This window comes from Symphalangus syndactylus, chromosome 3 (genome assembly GCF_028878055.3).
Source record: "Symphalangus syndactylus isolate Jambi chromosome 3, NHGRI_mSymSyn1-v2.1_pri, whole genome shotgun sequence".
NCBI classification, from domain to species: Eukaryota; Metazoa; Chordata; class Mammalia; order Primates; family Hylobatidae; genus Symphalangus; species Symphalangus syndactylus.
In genome coordinates, this window is record NC_072425.2 from 127,947,360 (window position 1) to 127,960,543 (window position 13,184).

The 13,184-nt window shown below is 41.2% G+C and overlaps 1 long non-coding RNA gene across 1 annotated transcript in view; it reads right to left on the reverse strand.

Annotated features, from left to right (window-relative positions):
* The window catches only part of LOC129478393 (uncharacterized), a 46,672-nt gene extending 34,424 nt beyond the window's left edge, over positions 1-12,248 (reverse strand). The window contains exons 1-2 of the long non-coding RNA XR_008656420.1: positions 12,204-12,248; positions 4,441-4,683 (exon numbers count right to left, since the gene is read on the reverse strand). This is a non-coding gene — a long non-coding RNA (uncharacterized lncRNA). The remainder of the gene's footprint in view (positions 1-4,440; positions 4,684-12,203) is intronic.
* Positions 12,249-13,184: the final 936 nt, after the last annotated feature.

Below are 13,184 nucleotides of genomic sequence, written 5' to 3' on the forward strand. Positions count from 1 at the left end.
CTATATGCACATGCAAAAGATAAAATTGCAGCCTTATCTTACACTATACACAAAAATAAACTCAAAATCAATTAAAGACTTAAAAGTAAGACCTGAAACTGGAATGGTGATTCCCAGGGGCTGGTGGAAGGGAAGTGGGGATTTACCAATCAATGGGCATAAAATTTCAGTTAAATAAAATGAGTAAGTTCCAGAGATCTGTACCTATATAGATCTGTACCTGTACCTGTACATTGTGCCTATAGTCATTAATACTTTATTGTACACTTAAAAATTTGTTAAGAGGATCGATTTCATATTAAATCTTCTCACTATAATAATTTTTTTAAAAAAGGAATGAAAAATCTTCAGTAATGCACAGACATTAGGAGGAGTCTTTAGAAACAGCTTTGAGACCAAGCTTCCAGGAGGACTTCCCTGTGGCAGGACCAGCTTGATAGGAACACAACTAGTCCACAGCTTGACTCAGCCTGACAGAGAGGTCCCTTCTGCATCAGGATAACCACTGGAGCATTGCTGCCCCATGCTTCCACTCTGCCACCAGGAGCTCAGTGGCTTGAAGTAGGAATAGAGCTCTACCAGGACCTAGGATGAATCAGGCAATTCCTTCCCAAGATTATAAAAGATTCTGGGGTCATGGATAGGAGGTCTAGTCAGAGCCTGTACGTGAATGCAGGAGTCCAATTACCATATACCATGAAGATCAACACTGGATGCCAAGACCAAAGGAACAAGAGATAGGAATCAAGTCTGGAATATTGGTCCTAAGTGATTGGGCTGAGAAGATGAGATCAAAATGGCAGAAGGCCAGGAAGCTGAGGGAGAAGAAGCAATTTTATAGTCATTTGCATAATAACTTGATTAATATTTTTCTCCCCCATTAGATAAAAGCTCTGTAAAGGCAGGGACTGTGCTATATTTGTTTGCTCACCATAAAATAGCTTCATAATGGAGTGCTACATTCTTGGTGTTTATTCAGCCAATGTAAAAAGAGCCATATAAAGAGATTTTCTATGATTTTTCTAACACTTCCACTGAGAACATTGTTGCCTAGTTTCCTCATGTAAGACACTCCCTGACTGATGATGTTTTATTTCTTGATATTGGTGCTTGTTTCATGGCTGTGTTTGCTTGTGAAAATTCATGGAGTTGTAAACTTAAGATTTGGGACCATGAGCCAGCAGATCTGACAATGCTAAGCATACTGTGGTGCATGCAATGCTGGTTTTAGCCTCTGTCACAACTAGAAGAAGAATTCCAGAACCCTCAGTGTCTGGAACCAGGCCATCCTTCTCTGTCAGAGAAGTAGCAGAGTCTGCCAGGCTACAGGGCCCTAGCGTATTTGGAATTACACATCATTATGTGGGCATTATCAGATCCACCATGTCAGAAGGGTGAGTGCAGACAGTAGTAATATATATCATACCCAATGGAAATGATCAACTCAGGATGGGGCCTGGGCAGTTGTATTAGTCTGTTCTCATGCTGCTAATAAAAACATACCTGAGACTGGGTAATTTATAAAGGAAAGAGATTTAATGGGCTCACAGTTCAGCATGGCTGGGGAGGCCTCAGGAAACTTACAATCATGGTGGAATGCGAAAAGTCCTTCTTCACCTGGCAGCAGGAGAGAGAAGTACAGAGCAAAAGGTGGGGAAATCTCCTTATAAAACCATCAGATCTTGAAAGAACTCACTCACTATCATGAAAACAACATGGAGATAACTGCCACCATTATTCAATTCCCGCCCCCCACTAGGCCCCTCCCACAACACATGGGGATTATAGGAACTACAAATTCAAGATGAGATTTGGGCACGGACACAGCCAAACCACAGCAGCAGTCCAAGAAGCACAAATTAAGAATTTCGAGCAAGTAGACCTGATACAGTTTAGACATTTGTCCCTCCCCAAATCTCACGTTGAAATGTAATCCCCAATGTTGGAGGTGGGGCCTGGTGAGAGGTGTTTGGGTCACGGGGCAGATTCCTCCCAGTTTGGTGCTGTCCTTGCAATATTGAGTGAGTTCTTATGAGATCTAGTGGTTTGAAAGTGTATGGCATCTCCCCAACACCAACCTCCTTGCTCCCTCTCTCACCATGTGCCATGTGTACTCTTGCTTCACCTTCCTTCATGAGTAAAAGTTCCTTGAAGCCACCCCAGAAACTGAGCAGATGCCGGTGCCATGTTTCCTGTATAGCCTACAGAGCCATGGCTAATTAAACCTCTTTTCTATGTAAGTTACCCCTGGTAATTACCAATCTAGTTTCAGGTCTTACCTTTAAGTTTTCAATCGATTTTGAGTTGACATTTGTGTATAGTGTAAGATAAGGCTACAATTTTATTCTTTTGCATGTGTATATACAGTGTCCCTCAGATCATTTGTTGAAGAAACTATTCTTTCCTCATTGTGTATTCATGAAACCCATGTTGAAGATCTGTTTACTGAATATTGATGATTTTATTTCTGGGCTCCCAAGTCTGTTCCATTGGTTTATATTCTGTCCTTATGCCCATACCATTCTGTTTCGATGGTGATGTGGTTCATGGTGAAACAGTATCCTATGATCACACACCCATTGTTACACCCTCTTTGCCAAAAATTTGGTCCATTGGTCTGAAGCAATGTTATGCAAGATCCCATGCTGGTAAGTTAGGCATCCTGCAAGTCCTTAGGTATAGTGCTGGGAGAAGTATGGCGGGCAGGCAGGGTGAACCCATATCCAGAGTAGGTATTATCAGTTCCATAAGGAGTAATTACTACCTCTCTGTAAGGTAAAAGAGCTATGATGTAATCAACCTGCTCCCAGCGGCTGACTGGTTTCCTCATGTGATGATGTCACGTTAAGGGTTTAGTAGTGTCTCTTGCTGACAGTTTGGGCACTCAGCTGTGGCAGTGGCTAGACCAGCCTTGGTAAGAAGGAGTCTATGCTGTTGGGCATAGCCTCCATCCATAAGTGGCTCATTTTTCAAGCACTGGGGTGGCTGAGGAGAGAGCCTGGCTGACATCCGTATGACAAGTTGCCCTCTTTGCCTGGTTGTTGAGTGCCTCTTCTCTGGTGGGCATTAATGTGAGGCAACAGAGACACGCCTGCTTTGTTCTCCCTCCCAATGCCCAACCATATGTCTCACCCCCAGAATTCCATCTCTTTTATATTTTAATCTTGCTGCTTCTAGACTCTAATCACCCAAAAAAGTCATTTTCTGTGTTCATCCCAACCTCAGGCCACTTGTCTCTCAACACAAAGTAAACGATCAGATTCACTGCTTGCAACTATGCCCATTGACAGGATTTCCCTCCGGTACTGCCTATGTGGGTCACCTCTGAGTCCAGCTAAATGGCAGTAGTAGTTCACTTTGGGCTAGCACCTACATAATAAGCCCAATATTTTGGGGGGAGTTGGTCATAGAGAACCCCCTGTGAGGACATAGGTGTGAGGTGAACAGAGGTAGGTGACAAAGAAATATGGGTCTTGGGGTAGGCCATTCTTGCATTGCTATAAAGAAATACCTGAGACTAGGAATGCAACTAATCCACAACTAGTCGACAGCTAGCCTAGAAAAGTGAAATAGCCTATTAAAGGCTTAGCTAAGGCATTGGCTCTAGGATGGCTACTGGCAGTGTTTGAGTGCTCTTCTCCAAGATGACATATATGCATACTAGTTTGTGTATGGTGCTGAGTACCCAATAGCTGCAATGCACATGTCACAAAATCAAGAGATGAATATAAGATTAGCCCTTCTTACCATCCCTGCCATAGACCTACTTATGGGATTTTTGCTTCCTATATCCACACACTTGGATTCTGCTAGACTAGATGTCCTGGTTGTTGGGGTCAGGGGTGAGATGGGAAGGGACCTTTCCACTAAGAGATGTTTAAAGATCCCAAGTTATGGCCCCTACCTGTTGTCTTTGGGCTCCTCATACTGGTGGACCAATATGCAAAGTAAAGAGTATTGAGGTGAGGATATTCAACTCTGGTTACCTTGAGAAGCTAGGGTTCTACAACACAATGGAGGCAGAGAACTCAAGAGACTCTTTATGGTGAATCCATGCCCAGTATTCCATGCCCAGCAATAACAGTAAACAGACAATTACAGCATCCAAAGCCCCAAAATGCCAAGGCAACCTAAGGACTCAGACATCTTGGGGACGGAGGTCTGGGTTGTCCCATCTGGCAAGCAAACTCCACCAGATGAACTACTGGTTGAGGGTGAAGATTGACATTGGAGGAGACCCTGTAATACAGCCTTGGAACTTGTTGGAATTAAGCTGGTTCCATTAACTCACGTACACTAAGTTATTTGTAGAGATTATGACCTGGTCACCAATGAATTGGGCTTAATGGAAGGCTACGAAATCTGTATGGTGAATAGTGTAAGGTGTAGACTATTATGGATTGTCTTTTGTTCATGGTCTTAACCTGCTCCTGTTCTTACCTTTGATTCTAGGCCCGGGTATAACAATCAGTTCCAGATAGGCTTTGCCCACTTTTCATTGAAAATGCCTTCCCTCAAATATGTCCCACAGGCTTCTTTGAAGGATACCTCAGGAAACACTACTGGCTCCATTCATGCACAATCCAGAAATGAAGAGGAGTTAACACTCCAAGAGGCAACCACTTGACAAATAGAGTTGTATCTTTCGGATTAATTCTTCTCCCTTTTGTTCTTCAGCTGGATCTATTTTGAGACACAGGGTACATGCTCCTTAGAAGATCCCAGAAGGTTCAAGCACCACGATAATAACTAATTTACTAAAATACTCTTGCACTGATTTGCCACGTCTCCTGTTCACTCTCCCCAGGCTCTCACTCCAATTCCCTAGGATCACATCCCCAAATAAACCATCTAAACACAAGCCCTTGTTTCAGGCACTGACTTCTAGGACCAGCACAGGTTACAATACTCCCACAGTCACATCATTGAAGAATTGCCTCTCCTTTATAATTTTACGTCCAACAGCCACACCATCCTTACTCTTTTAATTCCAATAGGAACATTCTTCAGCTTCACAGGGACCTCCCATCTTGACATCACCTTACCTTCTCTCACTTTGTTTCCCATTCAACACAGACCCATAACCCACCACATTAATCATCTAATTATCCTTTTCTTGGAGACCCTAACCCCTGGGTCTTTCCTTAAAGCACCCTCACATTGAAAAATCTCAGAGAAAGGCATCTGTGATTTTTGCTGAGTAGTGCCTATTTACCTTTTTCTTAATGACAGTTCTTCAATTTCCCCTGGGGGCCGCTCTTTCCGCTATCTAGTCCATGATGCCACAGGCAGAACATGTGATGGGGCTCAAGACTATCAATATGTTGCCACAGAGATAGGCACAGGAATAACTCAAGCCATCACGCCCAGTCAGAGCAAATGCCAGGACTTTTGCTTGAGTGACCAGGAAGAGTAAGGTGTCTTATTTTTGCCTCCCATCCAAGTACTAACCAGGACCTACCCTGCTTAGCTTCCAAGAACAGACAAGATTGGGCGCGTTCAGGGTGGTATGACCGTAGACATTATTGCCTGTTTCAGAATGGAACTAATCCGGAAGAGGCAGAGTTAAGCAACATCAGTCCTAATGACATCATTTGAACACCTGTACCAAATTTTATTTTAGACATCTGGACACTTGGATGTTTCAGTTCTTTAGCTAATGTATCCCCTATTTAAGCTAAGTTGGGTTGGCTTTTCTTTTACTTGCAACCAGAGTCCTAATTAATTCTCCTCTACCAGTCTTATCATTTAACTTCTCTGCTTCTAATATGGTTAAGTAAAAATCCTGCTCTAAATTCATAGTCTTCTAAATTAATTGCTGTCCTCAACACCACCTCACAATCACTCTTTATAACACACACACGGAATATATGTATCTCATATACACACATACATATAAACGTAAGTTTATTTCTTTTCATTAAATTGCTTCACATCCTTTGTTTTTTCGCCTCTTCTATAAATGGCTGTTTACAACTTTCTCTGCCTTCTTCAAGTCTCTTTCTCATTCTGTCTTCTTTATATTCAGCAGAAGACTTGCAGGATAACTCACTAACCAAATCAAAATCATCTTTCTTTTTTCAATTCTTCTATTTATAAAGGTTACTAGCAACTAGTTAACTACAGTATAATTATTATACTATAAATATTATTGAATGAAGACTTTTTCTCTTTTGTATTTTAGAAACTCTTTGAACTTTATAACGCAAGACCTAGCACAGCATCTGCTATGTTGTTGATGCTCAGGATATACTTTTTAATGAAGAAATGATTCTCTCTTTTATCTAAATATAATCCACCTAGTAAATAGATGTACATGTGGCATATATATATATATATCTCATATATATGTGGAATATATATGTATCTCATATATATGTGGAATATATATGTATCTCATATATATTTATATATGAACACACACATATAAACCTGTATGTGTATACTGTCAGTGGTATTATTAATTAGTACAGCCATTTTGGAAAACAGTATGGAGATTTCTCAGAAAACTAAAAATTGAATTATTATATATGATCCAGCAATCCCACTACTGGGTGTATACCCCACCCCAAATTGAAATAGAAGAGATGTCCGTACGCCCATGTTCATTGCAGAATTATTTGCTTCTGTTGGAAACAACCTGTCTATAAACAAACAAATGGGTTTTTAAAATGGGTTATATATACACAATGCAATACTATTCAGCCTTTAAAAATCAGAAAATCCTGTCATCTGCCATAACACAGATGAACCTAGAGGTCATTATGTTAAGTGAAATGAGCCAGACATAGACAAATACTATATGATCTCACTTATATGTGGAAACTTAAAAAGTTGAACTTATAGAAGTCGAGAGTAGACTGGTGGTTACCAGACACTGGGGGAGGGGAGAGGACCGGGAAAGAAGAGATGTTGGTCAATGGTTACAAAGTTTTAGTCGGACAGGAAGAATAAGTTCCGTGATCTATTGCACAGCCAGGTGACTATATATGGTTAATAATAATACATTGTATATTTCAAAATAGCTAAAAGAGAGGATTTTAAACATTCTCACCACAAATAAATAATAAATAATTGGACAGATATGCCAATTAGCCTGATTTGATCATTCCACAATGTATACATACATCAGAACATCACCTTATACCCATAAATACCATTATTTTCCATTAAAGTAAAACAAAAATACATGCGTGTATGCTTTTTTATTAAATTAGCTTAAATCTTTTATATATAGACAAGTAAAAAAAATACATATGAAAGCATTTATCTTTTCTCCCATTCCCATACTACACAGAATACTGATCGCGGGGGGGGTTCTTCTTAATAGAGAGCCTCCCTCTTCATCTTTAGCCTCTTCCTGATGCTTCCTAACCTCTGACTGGGAGTACTTGCTAGAGTCAACCCACATTTTAGAATAAAGCTAAATGCAACAGTAAGTAGCCAACAATAAAAATGCACTATGTCTTCTAAATTTGGAGAGCAACAAGAAATTTAGTAGCTGCTGAGAGTGGAACAGAATCTCAGGATTCATCTATTTCAACTGCACTGACAGATTAGGAAACTGATACCTAGGGAAGTTAGGTGACATTTTCAAGGTCACCCGGCATTGTTGGAACTAGAACTCAACTTCCACCCCAGAGGTTTCCTCATGATAGCACTACTCTCTTCACGATGCCTACTATCCCATCCAGTTATTTTAGGTACAGACAGTTTTCCCAAAAGCTCTCCTGATGCATTTTCCCATGCAGGCCCCAGGTCAGGACATGCAGACCTCAGGAAAACGATGTTTGTTGTGATCCTGTCTATAAAAGTCTCTCATTGTGCTTAACCCAGCTCAGCCTTTCCATCTACAGTAATGAAGTGATTTAAGTTTGAAGTCAGTACCACGATCAGAAGGGCCAGTGATGAGGAACTTAGGTGATTAACAAAACTTATTTTTTCTACCCCATCAGCCCATTCCATTGACACCCCAACCCCCAACTCTAAACAATATATCAAAAAGGAAACTTTACTCTGCCAATAGCCCAGTCTCTGCAATGAGGTCCAGATATTTTGGAATACATTTAACCAGGAAGCTGAACTGCCTCAGCATGTACTTTTTAAAAACTAGAGAATTGTGAAGAATCAAAATGTTTATCTGTTCATGACACAATGAGAAACATACACCTTGGAACTAAAAAATAAGTTTTTAAAAAAGGTATTTAGAAAAAGGACTAAGAGGCCGGGTGTGGTGGCTCATGCCTGTAATCCCAGCATTTTGGGAGGCCGAGGTGGGCATATCACGAGGTCAGAAGATCAAGAACATCCCAGCCAATGTGGTGAAACCCTGTCTCTGCTAAAATACACACACACAAAATTAGCCGGGTGTGGTGGTGCATGCCTGTAGTCCCAGCTACTTGGGAGGCTGAGGTAGGGGAATCACTTGAACCCGGGATGCAGAAGTTGCAGTGAGCTGAGATCATGCCACTGCACTCTAGCCTGGCAACAGATTGAGACTCTGTCAAAAAAAAAAAAAAAAAAGAAAGAAAGAAAGAAAGAAAGAAAGAAAGAAAGAAAGAAAGAAAGAAAGAAAAAGGAGGAAGAATAAGCAAGTAACATGCAAACACCATTTGGCGATACTATTTCCAAGCATGTAACCTTATAAAAGCTTTCAGTTGAACAGTATTTATTAAGCACCTACTATGTGATCAAGGGAATGTGCTAAGTCCTAAGATGAGAAAGATCACTGAGATGGGAACTCTGCCCTCAATGAGCTCCTGCAATGATTACACACAGTTCTCCTGACTCCTAATTCTCATTAAAGCCAATAGGCACTTCTTCCCCTATTCCCCAAATTCAACTCTCCCTCGTCCCATATTCTGTCATGTTCCCATTTAAGCCTCAACCATTTCTTTTATTTATTATTTGTATTTTTTGAGACACAGTCTCGCTCTGTCACCCAAGCTGGAGTGCAGTGGCGTGATCTGTCATCTCTGCTCACTGCAACCTCCACCTCCCGGGTTTAAACAACTCTCGTTCCTCAGCCTCCCGAGTAGCTGGGATTAGAGGCACATGCCACCATGCCTGGCTAATTTTTTTTTTTTTTTTTTTTTTTTTAAGAGACGGGGTTTTACCACGTTGGCCAGGCTGGTCTCAAACTCCTGGCTAAAGTGATCTACCCACCTTGGCCTCTCAAAGTGCCAAGATTACAAGTGTGAGCCACTACGCCCAGCCAATCATTTCTTATTTGGGTAATTACAGTTAGTTTGTATTACCAGGTTGAGGAGCTCTTCACACTTGATTGAAATTTAGAAAGGTCATGTGTTCTTGTGCCTAGTATATTACCTGTGGCATTCTATTTACTCTGCAGACCTTCTTCTGGTCCTCACCCGACTTCCCTCTCTTCATGACTGCCTTCTTCTCTCTAATTCACTACCCTTCCCCATCAGACTTGCTCCTTCTCTTGTCCTTTCTGCTGACTCCATGAACCTAAAGCTAATGTGCTCCTAGGTGACTTGGATTTCCATTTCCATTTCCAACTCCAAATTTTTCCTTTTTTTTCCTGCCAAACTTTGGAATTACTGCATATTCCATATCTTCCAGATTTTTTCTCTTAAAATTTTTTTTATTTGTATAAATGTAAGGGTTACAAGTGTAATTTTGCTACATGGATAGACTACATAGTGGTGAAGTCAGGTCTTTTAGTGTATCCATCAGCCGAATAACTAATATACCCTTTAATTAATGTCTTATCATCCCCCCACCCTTCTGAGTCTCCTTTGTCTATTATTGCCTATCTATGTCCATGTGTACATATTATTTAGCTCCCACTTATAAGTAAAAAGATGTGGTGTTTTTCTGTTTCTGAGTTGTTTCACTTAAAATAGTGGCCTCCAGTTTCATCCATGTTGCTACAAAGACAGGATTTCATTTCTTATTGCACATTTCTTATTTATGGCTTAAGATTATTTCTTTTTACACATATGATATTTAAGATACATATATGATATTTAAGAGAGAGAGAGATATATAATGTATATATATACACACACCACATTTTCTTTATCTAATCATCCATTGATGGGCACTTAAGTTGATTTCATATATCTGCTATTGTGAATAGTGCTGTAATAAAAATTTGAGTTTGTGTATCTTTTTGGTACTATGATTATACCAGACTTCTTTTCTCTTGTTTCCTTCCAACAGTCAGCAGAAGGGAGAAATTGCTCACCTCCTGAACCTGAGAAATTCACCAGGCCCTTCCCTTTGGAGAACCAATTGGTCAATCCTACTCCTAAAATTAGGCTTGTAACTCAGAGAACACAGGCCCTCCTTTTAATTGTATCATCTGTGGTCCCCCAGCACACACCTCCCTGTGGCTAAAATGGGATTGCAGCCACAAAACAGAATTTCTTAGGATCTATTCACTCACGGTCTTCAAGAAAGCTCAGGCCCTTGAAATTCTTCCCAAATAATTCTGGGAAGGCGCAAGCTCATGCTTTGGCTGGCACATGCCTGTCTCCACGTACCCCCGACTTTTCTCTTCTGCCCTGGATCACAGTAATAATGACTTCCGTTGCTGCGGATGACAAAGGAGCAGCTGTGCTGTGGTTCCTGCCAGCCCTGCCAGTGCCTCTGCCAAGGCTGCCAACTGAGCAGGGCTCATCTGGATCCCTCATGCTCTGTCCTTAACCATGGAAGATGCTGCTGCTGATGCCAGCAGAAAGAGCTAATTCCATCAATGTCCCCGCTGCCTCTGCTGTCAGTCTCCGTGCCACACCTCACACACACCACTACAGAGACACTGATGTCAGCGACAAGGGCGTTCTCTCCTATTTCCACTGGCACCAATTCTGCTGACATCTTCAGCTCTCAGTAGCCCATGGAGATTTTAGCAAACCAATCTTTTATTGGTTTTTATCTATTTTTTACTGGAGCTCCCTAAACCCAGGACTCAGATATGAATCCAGAGTTGCTGAATCATTGGACAGCTGAGTGATAAACCCTTGGGCTGCACTTAGCATCACTCTTCCCCTCCTGTACTCACCCAGAATATCTTTGAGCTAAGCCCTTGCTTTTCAGCTCTCCCTTCCTTAGAATGAGTTCTGTTCTCATGTAAACAGACCTCTGGCAGGCTTATCCTGCCAGTTCTCCCATTATGCCAAAAAATCCACTAAAGAGTACAGGAGAAAACCTAGGTAAAAATGAGTGACCAAAAATGGGGACATCTGCCCAGAAAAAGAAACCTCTTGACAATACCCTTTAGACATATACGGCCTAACACAGTGGTTCTCAACTGATAAGCTGCCATAAAGAAAATAAATTAGAAAATTTACTAAAGAGAATCCTGTTTATTTGTCCAGCCATTTGTTTCTTCTGAATGAGAACTTTTTCTCTTAATTATAGCTCTTAGTGACTGTTAGTAACGGACAGTTTATTTATTGCACAATTTCTTAGAATTCAATTCTCTCATGACCGTAAAGAGCTAATATTTCCACATAATCAAGTTCTCAATGTTTCTTAGGGCCTTATTTAGAGTTAGTGACTGGATTTCACAACAGTACCACAAGCTTAAGTCTACAAACTACTGCCTCATGCCCATTCCCTCAAGTAGACATTTGCAGGAGGGACAAACCCCATTGTAGTTGCACAAACTGTTAAGAGTGCTATGATTCCTCCAAGGTGTCTACCCACAGGGCTCATTCACATACTAGAGTCTCTTTTTCCTAGGAAAATTGAATTTTCCCTGAACATTTTCTCATAAGCTAGATTTCTTTCTTTTGAGGATCCCTGTAGCTTATATAAACCATCTCCACTTTTCTCTGGTCAAGCTCTGGTAAAGCAGAAGATGTCTGTTTCTAATTGTTTTCTTACTCTTGGCTTTGAACTTCACACGCCTTTAACTGATGCACTTCCTGAAATCACTTCTTTCCCTGGGAGTCTAGCATTGCTAATGCAAACCATGGTCAGCCCCTTGGGCAGGTTTTATCTGCACAGGAATGTCTTGATCAGAGATTGCTGTTCTTATATCCTGCTTGTGTGACTGTGGGTATTATTTGATTTGATTCTATTAGATCAAGTTCATGGTAGACTGTCTTTTCTTTCTATGCTACACTGATTTTATTATGCTTTTTACATGCCAGTGGTTCTCAATACCGCCATACTTAACCTTTTCTCTGAGAACATCCTTTCAGTAATTTATCAAAAAATTGCACACTGACCTGAGCTTGGGTATCTTCAGTCAGCTTTGTCTTGATCGCAATTGTTGCTCCAGTCCATGGGCTTTCAGATCAGGAGAACAAAGAGGAAGGGAAAAAAAGCACACAACGAGGAATTCGGAGTCTTGTGTAAATATTGTTTACAAGGAAGCATGTAGAGTAAATGCTATTTTCTTTAAAAAAAGTACTTGAGGCCGGGCGCGGTGGCTCACGCTTGTAATCCCAGCACTTTGGGAGGCCGAGGCGGGCGGATCACGAGGTCAGGAGATCGAGACCACAGTGAAACCCCGTCTCTACTAAAAATACAAAAAATTAGCCGGGCGTGGTGGCGGGCGCTTGTAGTCCCAGCTACTCGGAGAGGCTGAGGCAGGAGAATGGCGTGAACCCGGGAGGCGGAGCTTGCAGTGAGTCGAGACTGCGCCACTGCACTCCAGCCTGGGCGACAGAGCGAGACTCCGTCTCAAAAAAAAAAAAAAAAAAAAAGCACTTGAATGTATTATGTGACAGAACTCATGGAGTTTTACATTTCAAGCACTTAACTACTTCTGTGTCTTTGAGCAGGCTCTTAATTTCTCTGTGTTTCAGCTCCCTTCTGCATAAAGTCAGAACAATCCTGTCTGCCCTGTCACCTCCTAGAAGTCAGGATCACGTGAGATAATCCCATGAGTTGATTTTAAAATATATAAGGCACTACTCACCTGTAATTTGTTAATATTGTCACTAGAAGAGTAGAACTAACGTGTCTGGACAAAGAAGTCATTTTCTTATTAAATGAGTTCCCTTAACTCTCAGCCTTGGCCTTCTGATAAGCAATGTGTTAGTCTGTTTTGTGTTGCTATAAAGGAATACCTGAAATTGGGTACTTTATAAAGAAAACAGGTTTATTTGGCTCGCAGTTCTGCAGGCTGAACAAACATGGCACCAGCATCTGCTCCACTTCTGGTGAGGGACTCGGGAAGCTTTTACTCATGGCAGAAGGTGAAG